Source organism: Tenrec ecaudatus, chromosome 5 (genome assembly GCF_050624435.1).
Source record: "Tenrec ecaudatus isolate mTenEca1 chromosome 5, mTenEca1.hap1, whole genome shotgun sequence".
NCBI classification, from domain to species: Eukaryota; Metazoa; Chordata; class Mammalia; order Afrosoricida; family Tenrecidae; genus Tenrec; species Tenrec ecaudatus.
The window spans coordinates 21641410-21655458 of record NC_134534.1 but is presented as its reverse complement, the minus strand read 5'-3'; positions in this window follow the sequence as shown (position 1 = coordinate 21655458).

Below are 14049 nucleotides of genomic sequence, written 5' to 3'. Positions count from 1 at the left end.
TTAGATCCCTGGGCACCATTGTAAGCCAAAATGTGTTAACCTGACATTGTGATGTAGTTCCAGCTTAGGTAATTCATTTTCTTTCCCTAAATTCCCACCGAAGCTTAAGCTAGACAGAGGGATTTGGGGACCTAACCCTAAATGTGTGCTTGTCCTAAGGCTTAAAGAGTTTGTTATCCGGAGCGCTCTTAAACCTGTTGAACAAAAATGGAAATCTTAGTTTTGCTAGTGGGTCAAGGACTAATTTTTTTTAAGTTTAAATTGAGGGATAGCTTAGGGATATTATTTTGTAACATGATCAAAACTCAAAAACTCCCTGCCATCAAATCTATGTCAACTCATAACGGCTCCTGTGAGTTTCTGAGACGGTGACTCTTTATGAGAATAGAAAGCCCCGACTTTCTCCAAAAGACCAGCTGGTCATTTCAAACTGTTAACCTTATGTAACCCAACATGTAACCACTCTAACACCCAGGCTCAATTCTCTCACGTTTTCTTTGACTTGGAAGATTAGAATTATTGGATTCATTTGAGTTCACAAAAGTTTCTAATTTTACAAAGAATTGACATTGTACACTAATACAAGAGATCCATACCAAAAATAATTATAATTGTCTAGTGGAAGCCCATAATTTGCATTCCAAAAACTGTTAAAAAATTTATGACCAATATGTGAGCAGAAGCCCAAATACCAAACTCATTGTCACTGAGTCAGTTCTGACTCAGTGACCTTATAGGATACAGTAAAACTTCCCCTGTGGGTTTCTGAGACTATAAGTCTTCATGGAAGTAGAAAGCCTCATTTTTCTCCCAACGAGCAGTTGGCAGTTTTGAACTACTGACCTTGAATTTAGCAGCCTAATGTATAACCAGCATGCTGTGACGTCTCCTCATGTCTGTGCTTTGAAGTCTTCTTTGACTTTTTCATATGTCTTTTTTGAAGCAGTAACTCTTAAACTTGAGAATGCACAAGAATTACTTGGGTGTGCGCCCAAAATGCAGATTTCAGAAGTTACCACAGATGTATGGAATCAGAATGTCTGATTCAAAGTCAAAGTACCTCCATGTTTACTAAGTACCCTGGATGATCAGTCTCAAATGCTCTAAAATATATTATTTTAAGTGTCTCAGTGATACAAAAAAACAAACAAAAAACCTCACTGCCATCAAGGAAATTCTGACTCATCGTCATCCAATAGAGCAGAGTAGAACTGCTCCCTGGGATTTCTGAGTCTGTAAATCTTTACAGGAGTAAAAAGCCTCATGTTTCTCCCCCAGAGGGGCTGCTGGTTTTGAACTGCTGGCTTTGTGATTTAGCAACCCAACTTGTAGCTCGCCACACCACCGGAGCTTCCTGTAAGTGACACTCTTGGTAAAGTTAAGTGTTTTTCACATGAAGAATTGTTCATGGGATAGTAACATTGACATAAAATAGATTACACCTTATTGAGTATTTAAAAGTCACACTCTGTATCAGAAGTTTTGAGCCTTGGCTGCACACTAGAACCTTCTGGGGGAAATGTTTAAATTCTCTATGCCCAAGCTAAGCCACACCCAGCCCAATTAAGACAGAATTCTGGGGTGGGATCCAGGCAGCATGATGTTTTAAAACTCCCCAGGTGATTTTAATGTGCATTCAAGGAAAGAGGCATTGGATTATATGGATTTATAGAGACGGCAAGACTCTTGAAAGATTGTGGTGATTTTTCCCCCCCTCAATAAAATTTGAAGATTTGGAGCAAAGAACATTTTCAAGAGTCAAACAATCTAAGACTCACATTTATACAAACATGTGTTTAAAGAATGCTTGATGACTCCTCCTCTTTTAATGGGCAATGGGTAAGTACCCTTACTCTGGTCACACGAAACCAGAGCACTAATGGAAAAACACAGAAGAGAGAATCCCATAGAGCCAGCAACGTTCACAGACCAGGGGAAAGACAGGCTTCGCTTTAAGACCCTCCGTTCTTACAGATGACAAACCTTCCAAGATGTTACTGAGGAGAAGAATGAAATTGAAAGGAAAAATACATTTCTTTGTTGCCTGAGCTTGCTCAGCATGGTCACATCTTGCTGTACACTGATACAGAAGCCAACCAGGATTTATGACTTACTTATCTGACAACCACTTAATTGATTACCTACAGACTCCAGGCACCAGGCTAGGGTTGGGTAGACCGACATGAAAGACCTTTCACACAAAGGTTCCAGAGTATGAGTTGGAATTGTGGTTCGTGTCCACAAGCTGTAGGTGAATTACAGATGTCTCCCTGTTTATAAATTGAATGTATACCCATGATCCCAAAGAATTAGTGACTTCCTTTGATTCCATTATACTTACGCTTGATCTCAGCCAAAAGCGATAGCCTATTGACACTTAGATTTACCTGGTGTCCATAAAACTGATCATGGAGCTTGAGGCTGAGCTCTTGGATACCAAACAAAGAGGATATGCCTGTGGTTCCAAAGGTATTGTTCTAATCCTATAGCCTATAACTCACTTAGGGTAAAAATATGAGAAAGCAACACCATAAAGATGTTCAACTCAGGAAGAGGAGAGAGTAACACAGCTTTAAGTGTTCTAAGGTGAGGGAAATGATTTTCCAAACAGCTTTGGGAGGTGGGGGATCGTTTGTGAAAGCTCAGTGGTGAAAATCTACAGATGGCATAGCGAACAAATAAATCAACTAAAGAACCCAACGTGTGGACAGAAACACAAATGTGACTTAAAACCCTCCAAGCTTGAAGTTGTATGTGAAGTAAGTATTTTAACCACTGGCACTAAAAATTTAGATCGAATTCTCAGATGAAATAGAATACTGGTATAACTGCCTAAGTAAAGGGTGGTTTGAGAGTGACAGCTGGTGGGGGCAAAAATAAATGTGTTCCTGTGTTTTGTGTAGACAGCAGAAGCAAGATGGATGAACAGAAAGGGCTTGCCAAGGCGGCAACAATGGTCCAGGTGAGAAGTAGCTAATGCATGGCACACAGTCTTAGGAGCAGAGCTTGAATTTATACAGCGAGAAGCTTTTCTCCCAAGATGCTCATCTTGATGGATTCCTAAATGTGACTTATTTTTAGCCGTCTGTGTAAGGTTGTAACTACACAGCCTCTTGGCTTCAGGAAGCCACAGAGCTTGAAAGCGCTCCTATAGCGATTATCTTCTGTCACGTGCACCTATTACTTCCTGGACTGCTTGAAGAATATTTTCTCTAATACAGAAAATACAGATGACATGGACTAGGTTCACTTCCACATGAATTAAATCATTTCATCCTCGCAATCACATGCATTAGGAGGCGTCATGGCTGCCACATTACACACAAGGAAATGGAAGCCCAGATTGGTTCACTCCTTGGTCCAAGGTCACCCAGCTAGAAAGTACTTCTGACTGGCTTCTAATCTCAGGCGATCTAGCTTCCCAGCCCTCGGTGCTCACCCACGCATTGCCTTTCAGGGTCAGAAGCATGATTACAATATAGAGGGACGTGCCTGGTCTTAAGCGCGCATGCCACAAGAAGATTGAGACTCGCTAGACCTTCAACCCCTCCTAGCAAACAATTGAACTTCTACTCAGCCCTCCACCCCAATCCCCGGCCAAAAAAGTTAAATGTGATTTGTAACCACATCATGTGAGCCTAGATGGACTCTTGGAAATCAGAAGGCTGAACCTTGGTCTTGTGTACTGTGGACATGCCATCAGCAGGAACGAGTCCCTGGAGAATGACATCCTCCTCGGTCAGGTAGAGGGCCAGTGAAAAACGGGGAAGACTCTCCACAGGGTGGACTGACACCGTGGCTGCAACAATAGGCTCAAACAGGGCAAGGCTTGTGGACCAGGCAGGGTTTGTTCTGTTGTACATTCGGACACTTGGAGGGGAGCTGACTGAAAGCGGGTATTTGGTAAAACATAAGCCCTCTTATTGTTGTTGCCACCAGCACCACCACCACCGTTTTCAGACCCAGTCCAGCTTCATGACCAATGTCACTTGAGGAGCAAAGCTCCCTAGAATATGAGAATGGTGTTTTGATTGCTCGCTTGAGCTTTCTCGGAGAAGAAAGATTGAGTGCTCTTTTTCCCATGTTCTCTTCTACTGGGCTGTGAAGGACTTTTTCAATAGGTCACGAGAAAGAAAAAGAACATCATCTCTGAGCTGACATCATCTTCCTGCCTATTGCCTGCCTTGCATATCTTTTTGCATCCTCTTTTATCTATTTTCGCATCCTTGCTAAGAAACCACCAGGCCCAGGATCCTAATGCATCTAGAGAATCAAAGCAAGACTTGGTGAGCGAACTTTTCACTGCTGGAGGCTTGTTAGGTAAAACTGCAGTAAGACCTGGGGACTCTGCAGGGTTTGAAAGGGTTCTCCCCAATCAGATTGGGTTACAGAGCACAAAAGGCAAGTGAAAGGGGAATTTTCTTCCTGGTAGGAGGCAGATTGCCTTCTTCAGCTAGGACCCCTTTCTGAAGGAAGATGCTAATGAAATCGCAGGTGATGAAAGAGAGGAGAGGGCCAGAGACAGGTGGTGGGGACTCTAAGCCACACATTTTTTTTTTCTCCAGGTGGATAGAGCACTGGGGGCATCAGCAAAGAGGGACTGTTTCCTGTCGCCAGAAAGGTTTCTGTTCCCAGCGAGGCTTTCAGGTGCTCTTTCTAATTGGTAGTGACCGGGAACACTGCCCACTCCTGCAGCCCCCTTAGAATCGTTCCTCTGGGAAGCACGTTACTGCCTTTACTATGCCCATCTGGCTCTATGAGGGTCTTCCTCTTCTTTGTGGACCCTCTGCTTAACGGGAGGAGCACGATGGCCTTCCCCAGGGACCGCTTCCCCCTGCAACATTACCAAAGTGCCTAGGAAATCTCTCCATCCTCATTTCTAAGGCGCAGTGGGTGAGTGGACCAAAGCAAACCGACAAAGGATCTATTAGAACGATCATTTCCAGTGGCCACTGGGTCAGCTCTGACTCATGGTGGCCTTCTGTGTAACAGGGCGAACGCTGCGCATCCCGGGGCCATCTTTCCCTTCCAGCACTGTATCAGAAAGCACTGTGTTGCAACATGTCTCTGCACTCAGGGTGGTCGCAGAGCAGTTCCCTCGGCAAGACACATGTCTTGGAAAAGCACGATTTAAGATCAAGGCCAATATCACATTAGAAAAAAAACTCAAGCATACTTCTTCCCAAATCCTTGAAACTGGACAACAAAGTTTATATGCCTCGCTGAAACCACCGTGTTTACATACAGCATGTTTTTAAAGGAAGTTTGGGAAGACCTCAATGATGAGTCGAGAGAAGAAAGACTATCAACCTGAACAAATGAAGAAACTGGCTGGGGAAAGGCTGTGGACTTGCTGTTCACGCAATAGTTACTGAAATTGTGATCCCACGTGGTTCAGCATTTAAAATTGTAAGCCGCTATCTTGGCTTCAAAAGGAGCCCTGGTGACAGAGTGGTTTTTGTGTTGGGCTGTGAACTGCAAGGTCAGCAGTTCCAAAGCACCAGCTGACCCCTTGGAGAAAGTTGAGGTGTTCTGCTGGACTGGTAAAGAAACAGAGCCGTGGTTCTTGCCCTTCCTAATGCCGCGACCCTTTCATACAGTTCCTCATGTTGTGGTGACCCTCCAACCATAACATTATTTTTGTTGCCACTTCATCACTAATTTGGCTACTGTTATGAATCCGGAAACCCCTGGGAAAAGGTCACTCCACCCCCAAAGGGGTTGCGACCCACAGGTTGAGAACTGCTGAGATGTAAACTGAGAAGCTCACAGGGGGCAGGTCTACCCTATCTACTCAGCATAGATTCAATAGCAGTGAGTTTGGCTTTGTTTTTTGCTTTGGCTTCACTGAGATTCTGATGATGTGTAACAAAAATGTTTCAGGGTCTGCTAGCCCAATTAGCTGATCTTTCCATCAGTCTTTTAATCACGATCAAAGCTAATAAAGGTTGGTTGTATAGAATGGAGCATCACTGATGATGAGCCCTGTCTTTTCCAGTCTGATCCGGAGCACAAGATCCAACCGTAACAGTGACTTCTGAGGGGCTCTTCTGGGCCAATTAAATTTGGGCAGAGAGGTCAGTTTAGCAGGTGATGATGGCTCTTTGGGAGGGTGGGGATCACCAAGGGGCTATCTTGATAGAGTTTCTCAAAGGACAAAGGTTGATCATTAAGGCTTATTGGGAAAACTTTTTTTTTTTAGTTGAAAACTACAGTGGTGGGAAACAGCCCAGGAAAATTGCTCTGATAACTCCTTTCTATCAAGACAATGCACCTGCCCTTTTAAGGACTGTCCTACAGCATTTGTATTGGGAAACTGTAACCATCCACTTATTAACACGAATCTTGACACTTCTGACATTTTTTATTGTTCCCCAAACTCAAAACTCACTTCATAGGCATCTGATTTGGGTCCCTCGTGGGTGGTGGAAGTGGCGTTTGGATGTGGTGGAAACCCACGAGGACAGAATTCTTTGGGGAAGGATTGTTGTTACGTTCCATTGATGATTATTCTATGGTTCCAACTCAGAGCGTCCCCGCCTACAACAGAAGGCTAACCCGGGCCTGGCCTGAGCTCCAACCTTTGAGAAGGGTCAGAGAGATGGGAGCATCGCCTTCAGAATGATATGCATCTGGGTGGAGGATTTGTTGAGAAGCACTATCTTCACATTTTGTTGCTTTTATTTCACAGGATGTTGCAGCAATATTTACTGACGTGCCCTCGGATCAGACACTATTCTGTTGTGACACATAAGGATTTCATTGGCTCATTTGTAGCAGTGGATGGTCAGGCCTTTCTTTCTATCCTAGCTTAGTCTGGAAGCTCACTGACCGCCTGACAGTCCATTGGTAACTCTGCAGGGATGCGAACTTGGTATCCCAGCTTCCACCAGCATGGCAACAGGACAGAGGAGTGGTAGGAAAAGGATACATGACATTTATTGAATCGTGTGCCAGGTGGTTTATATCCATTCTATCACCTAATAGTAACAGACATTATTGTGAGGAATGTTTTATTAAAACACTCATTTTATGAATGAGGAAACCAAGGGTCATAAAGGTTGAATAATTGGCCTCCGGGGACATATCTAATTCGTCAGTGACAGAAACAGGATTCAAATTCAAGTCACTCTTTTTTTAGAACCTATTATCTTAAGTACTACTTTCCATGACTCTCTCATGGCAGGTGGGGGGGCATATAAGGGAAAAGAGAAGACAATATCACTTCCATCTTGACCCAGAATGTTGCAGAACATTTTGGAAAGTAACTCTTGAGGCTCTGCCTCCAGGAGTGAATGTTACTTATGTGAGCTGGCTTTTGAGCAGTGTTTTGGTTCTGAATGCAGGGAGATGCTACATGTCCACAGCCAATGTGACCATGGGCACTGGGTCCCAGCCCCAGCAGCTGGACCAGTTCAGCTCCAGCCTGCGCCCATTGCAGCAGCCTTTCCCCAAAGAGATGGGTTTCTGCATCTTGACGTGCACTGTGAAAGACAGCCAAGAGGAAATACAAGACGCTGTCAAGTCCACCGCTCTTGAGAGTTTCTCCCTGAAGAAGGGCCATTTGGCACACTTTCTTGAGAAAGGAGGAAGCCTCGGGTACTCTGCAGAGCAGAGCCTCTGCCTTGCTCCCCTCCCACTTGGAGCTGCCTCCAGGCTTCTACTTGCTGCCAGAAAGGAGTCTGCAAGCACCATTGTTGGCCTGACAATGGGAGACGGAATTCCATAGACAAGTTGATTGCTGTCTAAGAAGCAGAAAAATAAAGTCAATTCCAGCAACCACCCAAGAGTTTGTGAGAGCAGCCCCTTCTGAAAGGACAAAGAGAAGGGAAACAAAGGCGAGGGGGCTTTGCCAGCAAACACATGCTCCCTCCCAGGAGGCAATGAGTCTCAATAACTCCCCATTTGATCAATGACCTCCCTGCCCAAGGCTCTGGGGGAAGTCTGGGCTCTGCGGAATCTCTACTTCTTGGAAAACGTTACCAGGAAAATCTGATATGCTGAGGATTAAGCCAGTTCAGACAGGTGTAGAAAGAGTCCTTAAATGGATAGTGGCTGTAAGTTGTCTGAGCCTTTAGAACTCTACCTTAATACTTTGGCCTTCTCAGAAAAGGCGTCAAATTCTCAGTTTCCTAAAAGCATTGAAAAAGATCTAGGAGGAAAATATATATACACACATTTATACCCACGTGATATTTATATATAAAGTAATAACATAAAGCAGTCAAAGTAAAGTAAAAAGTATTGTCATTGTACTACTTATTGTGCACATTAGTGCTACAACAATTTGTATATTTGATTCTGATTTCTACTCCATATTGTAAAATATCCATATTCTATAAATAGATGTGGCCATATTCACATTTGGCAGAAAGTCTTTCTTCCTATTTAGATAAAATGTGTGGAGTACCTGCCTGGAGCTAGGCATCCTATCAAGTGGCCTAAGCGGATCAAAATATTGAATTACCCAAAGGGTACTAGGTGGTCCCTCCCACACTACCTACCATTGAGTCAAGTCTGACTCATCTGGACTCTGTAAGACAGTAGAACTGCCCCCTGTGGGTTTCCAAGCCTGTAAATCTTTTTATTTTTAAAATTTTATTATCATTTTATTGGGGGGCTGTTACAAATTGTAGGATACTCCACCATTCAAGTGTATGGGGCACGCTTATATACGTGTTGCCATCAACATTCCCAAACAGTTTCCTACTTGAGCTCCTCTTTTCCCTGGCTCTCCCACCCTCCAGTCCTCGTGAATCCCTGATCAAGTGTATATGACTGTTGTTATTTTGTGTCTTATACTGCCCATTTTCTACCCCACATATCTGTGGGGAACCATTGAGAGACTCATTTCCTCCTGGGAGGGAGCATGTGCTCACTGGCAAAGCCCCCTCACCGCATTTCTAAGGTAGACCTGGGTCTTGGAGGGACTGGGAGGAAGCACTCAGGAACTAGAGGAATGATGTGTGTTTCCTGGGTGCTATACTGCACCCTGGTTGAATCGTCCCTTCCTTTTAACCCTTCTATGAGGGGATGTTCAGTTGTTTACAGATGGGCTTTGGGCCTCCACTCCACTCCACTCCCCCTCATTCACATCAATATAATTGTTTGTTTTGGATCTTTTGATACCTGGTACCTGATCCTGTTGACACCTCATGATCACACAGGCTGGTGTGCTTCTTCTGTGTAGGTTTATTTGGCTCCCTGATAGATGGCTGCTTGTTTAACTTCCCGCCTTTAAGATCCCAGACACTATATCTTTTGATAGCTGGGCACCATCCACTTTCTTCCCCACATTTGCTTATGCACCCATTTTGTCTTCAGTGATCGTGTTGGGAAGGTGAGTAACCAAGAGTGCCAGGTTATTAAAACAAAGTGTTCTTTTGTTTAAGGAGGCCCTGAGTACAGACCCAAAGCTCATCTGCTATTTCAATGAATATATGTACATTGGCCTCTATCCCTTTCATTATAAATTAATATATTTACATGTATACATGCCTATAGCTATACTTCTATAAATAGCTTTTGCTTCCTACTTCTTTCCTCTATTTCCTTTCACCTTCCTCCTGTCTCACTATCATGCTCACCCTCCACTCGGCTCTCAGTAATTCCTCTTGGATACATCGAACTTGAACAAACCCCACCAGGACTCCTTGCCATCAGTTTTGATCTCTTGTTGTCCCCTCATCCCTGAGTTTGTTGGCTCCCTGCTCCCCCTCGCTGCCCTGTCCTCTCTCATGTCCCACGGGGACTGCTGATTCTGTTGTTTCCTCCTCAGGATGGATTGTCTGATGAGGTGCCAAGCCCTGTCCCCCGAGGCAGAAGTCTATATTCAGGGTTCCTCTGTCACGTGGTTACTTTGCTCCCCTTGCTGCCCAGTTTCACTCCCTCTGTGTTTCACCCCGCTGTTTGTGGGGCAGACCAGGCACACTTCCCACACAGTGTCCCCAGTGCTGTCCCTCATAAGGGCTGCAAATCTTATGGGGACAGAAAGCCTCATCTTTCTCCCATGGAGATGCTAAGCGGAGTCACAGTGTTGACCTTGTGGTTTGAAGGCAAACGTGTAACCCTTCTCCCCCAGGGAGGGGCTCCTTCAGCCTGGGTGGTAGTAGCCTCATTTGGGGGACGAGAAAATTCAGGCACAGGGACATTACATCATATGTGCCCCAGTCAAACTAGTGTTAACTGCAAGCAGCAGACTGCAACACTATGGCTTAAACCCCAAATCACCGTGGTCCCAGGTTTGGATTAGCATCGAGCCCCTGTCTGTGTCGACCTTCCATGCTCCCCTCCACGGCATCAGGCTTTCCTGACCAGGCCTTTGCCACCCGGCGTGAGAGCAGCAGCTGTCCAGCTCCAGACACCGCGTGTCCACCTGGCAGGGGCACAGCCAGACGCCGGGGAGTGTGCTGAGCCCCTCTACTGCAGCCGCTCGTTCCCAGGAAGGAACACTGTGTTCCAAACCCTCCCAACTGTCTGATCCTTCCTTTTTGGCACCGGCTGGAACAACCCACAGGGGGCAGGGGAAGTGGCACTGTGGTATTTCAAGGATGATCCTCAGGGACCAGCTTTGCTGCCACGAAGGGAAGAGAAATGGTTACTGCGTCAACAGCAGAACGCCATGAAACGCTCCCCCAAGTTAGTGCGCGGTACAACTGCCTCCTGTTTAACAGCCGAGTATCTTTTACCTCGTGCTCGGCAGACAACATGGAGAAGCCCTTACTCAGGTGGTTCTTGCTCAGATGTTTAGTCCCATGTTGTGATCTTCAATGCTGTTGTTATTCGGTACCGTCGAGTTAGCTCCGGCTCAGAGAGGTCCTATGTACCACAGACAGAAACACCCACCGGGCCTGTATCGCCCTTAAATTGTTCTTTCCTTCTTAATAGGAATTTTTAATAGGAATTTTACAAATTCAAAGTCACACTGGCACGCCCATACAGTTTCTCATCTGAATACATACTAGGATGCTCCCTATTTGGACCATGCACCTGACCATGAACCTATGACCTGTGCTCATGATCTTGAACATAGCCACTTGCAAGAGAGTTAGTATCTACAATCTTATACATTGTTTAAACTTAAATCACATTTGAAAATTAATGCGAATGGTATTAAAACTCGGATCCAACAAATCAAAATACAGAAAGATGATTACTCCAAAGATTAAAATCACTGAAGACCGAGGGAACGTTAAGATTTAAACTGCATGTCCTAGTGATCTTGAAAGACACAGAGAACAGGATTAGCTGTAAACACTCGGATGCTCTGTTTGGCAACTGGGAGCAATCCAGGCCAGACGTGGACCACTGATGCATCGGACCTCAGAGAAATGCATAGTTGTGTGGACTTCTCCGCAAAGCTGGGGATGTGGATGGAGATCTGGATGCCTGTCTGGATGGGAGACGGTGACTTACTGGCCCAGCAGGTCAGGAAAATCCTTTTCCATGAGAATACTTCACTAGCATGGGTTCCTCTTAGGTTTTATCCTGTAATTTGTGGGTCTGAATTTTTTCTCGCATTTAAAACTCCATTTGAGTCCATTGTTGCACCCACTGTGTCAGTCCACCTTGTCAAAGACCTTCCTTCTCTTCCATGCCTCTTTACTAAGCATGATGTCCTTCTCCAGGGATGGGTCTCTCCTGATAACATGTCCATAGTACGTGAGATGAAGTCTTGCCATCCTTGCCTCCCAGGAGCTTGCTGCATTTCCTCCAAGACAGAGTTGTTTGTTCTTTTGGCAGTCCATACAACTTACCCTATTCTTCTCCAGCATCACAATGCAAATGCGTCGATTCTTCTTTGGCCTTCTTTTTTAATGTCACATTTCCACATGCATAGGAGGTGATTGAAAATACCATGGCTTGGGGCCTGAGTCCTCAAAGTAACAGCTTTGTTTTCAATCTGTGAAAGGCAGGAAAACTAGACACCTAATGGATGGAGGCAGGAAAATTGTGGGTGCTTGCAGAAATGAGATTCTCCCTTGAAAACATGGAGAGTTCAATTCTCTTTCTTGATTCCCTGGATTTCAGGTTTCTGGGGAGCCAAGCAAGGAGCCCTGGTGGCAAAGTGGGTTACTCTTTGGGCTGCTAACCCCAAGGTCAGGAGAAAGACAAGGCTGTCTGCTGCCATCGAGAGTTAAAGCCTCAGAAACCCACAGAGGCAGCTCTATTCTGTGCATTGGAATGCCTTGATGGCAGTTAGTTTGTTTTGGATTGCAAGGAGGCAGGCAGGCTTCCTCTATACCCAGAGTCCAGGGCCACATCTGTCATCCCAGCTCTTGCATGAGTTGAACCCACATTCCTAGAGTCTGAAGAAGGATGTGAGTCTGAGAAGAGTATCTCATACATCACTGGACTCCAACTTACATCTGAGTCAAGACACTTGTTAGGCCTTTACATAACCCATGGTCTTCCATCCATTGCAAGGCACAAACCTTCTCTACCTCCACTCTTTTGTTGGTTTGCTCTTGACTATTCTACCTAATACATACACATTTTCTTCTACTTCATTAATACATTTTATCGGTTGCACTTAGAAAACTATAGGTATGTAATATTTTTTCGGTATGTAATATTTTTATAAAGTAGTTTTGCAAGTATTTGCAACATATTAGCTACTGCGAACCTAGGAATACATCGATTAAGAGGATTGAACGTTTCTTTTTAACTGCATGCCTATCAGTCCTCAAGAAACACAGACCCCTGCAGCTCCTTTATTCCTAAGCCAATTCGGACACATATACACAGAAAACCAAGACCCCCACTTGGCTTTTGGTCCTGGCTCTGCCACTTGCTTGTACTGTGGAACTGAGGACACGGAGTGTCACTTTCCCATTTGAGAATGGGGATAATACTGCTCTGCAGGACTGGTGGGAAGTTTGGAGACAACGCAGACAAAATACCTAACTCATCCATGGTGTGCCGAGCCCAGCAGAAACTTTCTTCCTGGCCCGACCATCGATGCTGCCATATTGGTAAGTTGGCCTTGGCCATGGTGGCGTATGGACACCACGCTACAGAAATGTACAAAGGCTACAAATCAGATTGTTTCATTCTCCCCCCCCCCCCCATGATGATTCCCCTGTCTGCACCCCCAGAGAACGGGGTTATCCGCACACCAGCAATCTAAGCTAGGGATGCTGACTCCCTGGCACATGCCCACCCTGCATGCCCGCACAGCACAGGCTCCCAGGAGGGAAACAGGAGGCATCTCCAGGAAGTACACAGCACATTGCGTGATGCACGGTAGCTTGTTGTGGTAACAAGGCGACTGCACCCCCAAATGGCAGTTTTCTAGTGGGCTTTCTCCTGATGAACTAGTGGTCTTTTAAACATCTTTTCGCAACATGTCTCATTAGCTGATCAACCTGCTCAGAGAGTGTCCAGTCTCCCCTGGCCCTCCACACACCACTGCACAGTTACATCCTCCTCATCTTTTGAGCGGCCGCTACGAGCCTCATTGACACAAAAGAGGCCTTTCCAAAAGACTCGTTCGCCTCTCACTGTTATCAACCAGAGTCTTGGTTTTGAGCAAGAATAAACTCGCCCGATCATAAAGTGGCAAAGCACACGAAGAAATGATGTCACGTTCATATTGTATATGCTGCGTGCCCCCTGATCGTTTTCTCTGGCTCTCCTCCCCCTTCTCTTCCTCCTTTTTCTTTCCTTTCTCTTTTGAACATGCCCACCCAATTGACCCACCCATCCACCTTCTAGACAGTGTGGATCACCCGATAAGGGAGGAGAGCACTGTCTCATTTGTTCTGATTTACAAATCAATTTTGAAAGATTCTGCTTCTATGTCTGCCTGGCATCTGTCTCTCTCCAAATCCCGCCGCCTCCCCTTACAGAATCAGAGCCTCTTTTTAAACTTATAATTCTTCACAGCAACAGAAGGAGCCCTGGTGGTGCAGGGTTATGCATCTGGCTGCAGCTTACGAGGTCAACGGTTTGAAACCACCAGTCACACCTCAAGAGAAACACAGGGCTTTCAACTCCTCTTATCAGTTAGTCTCCAAAACTCTGAAACACAGGGGCAGCTCTTCTCTG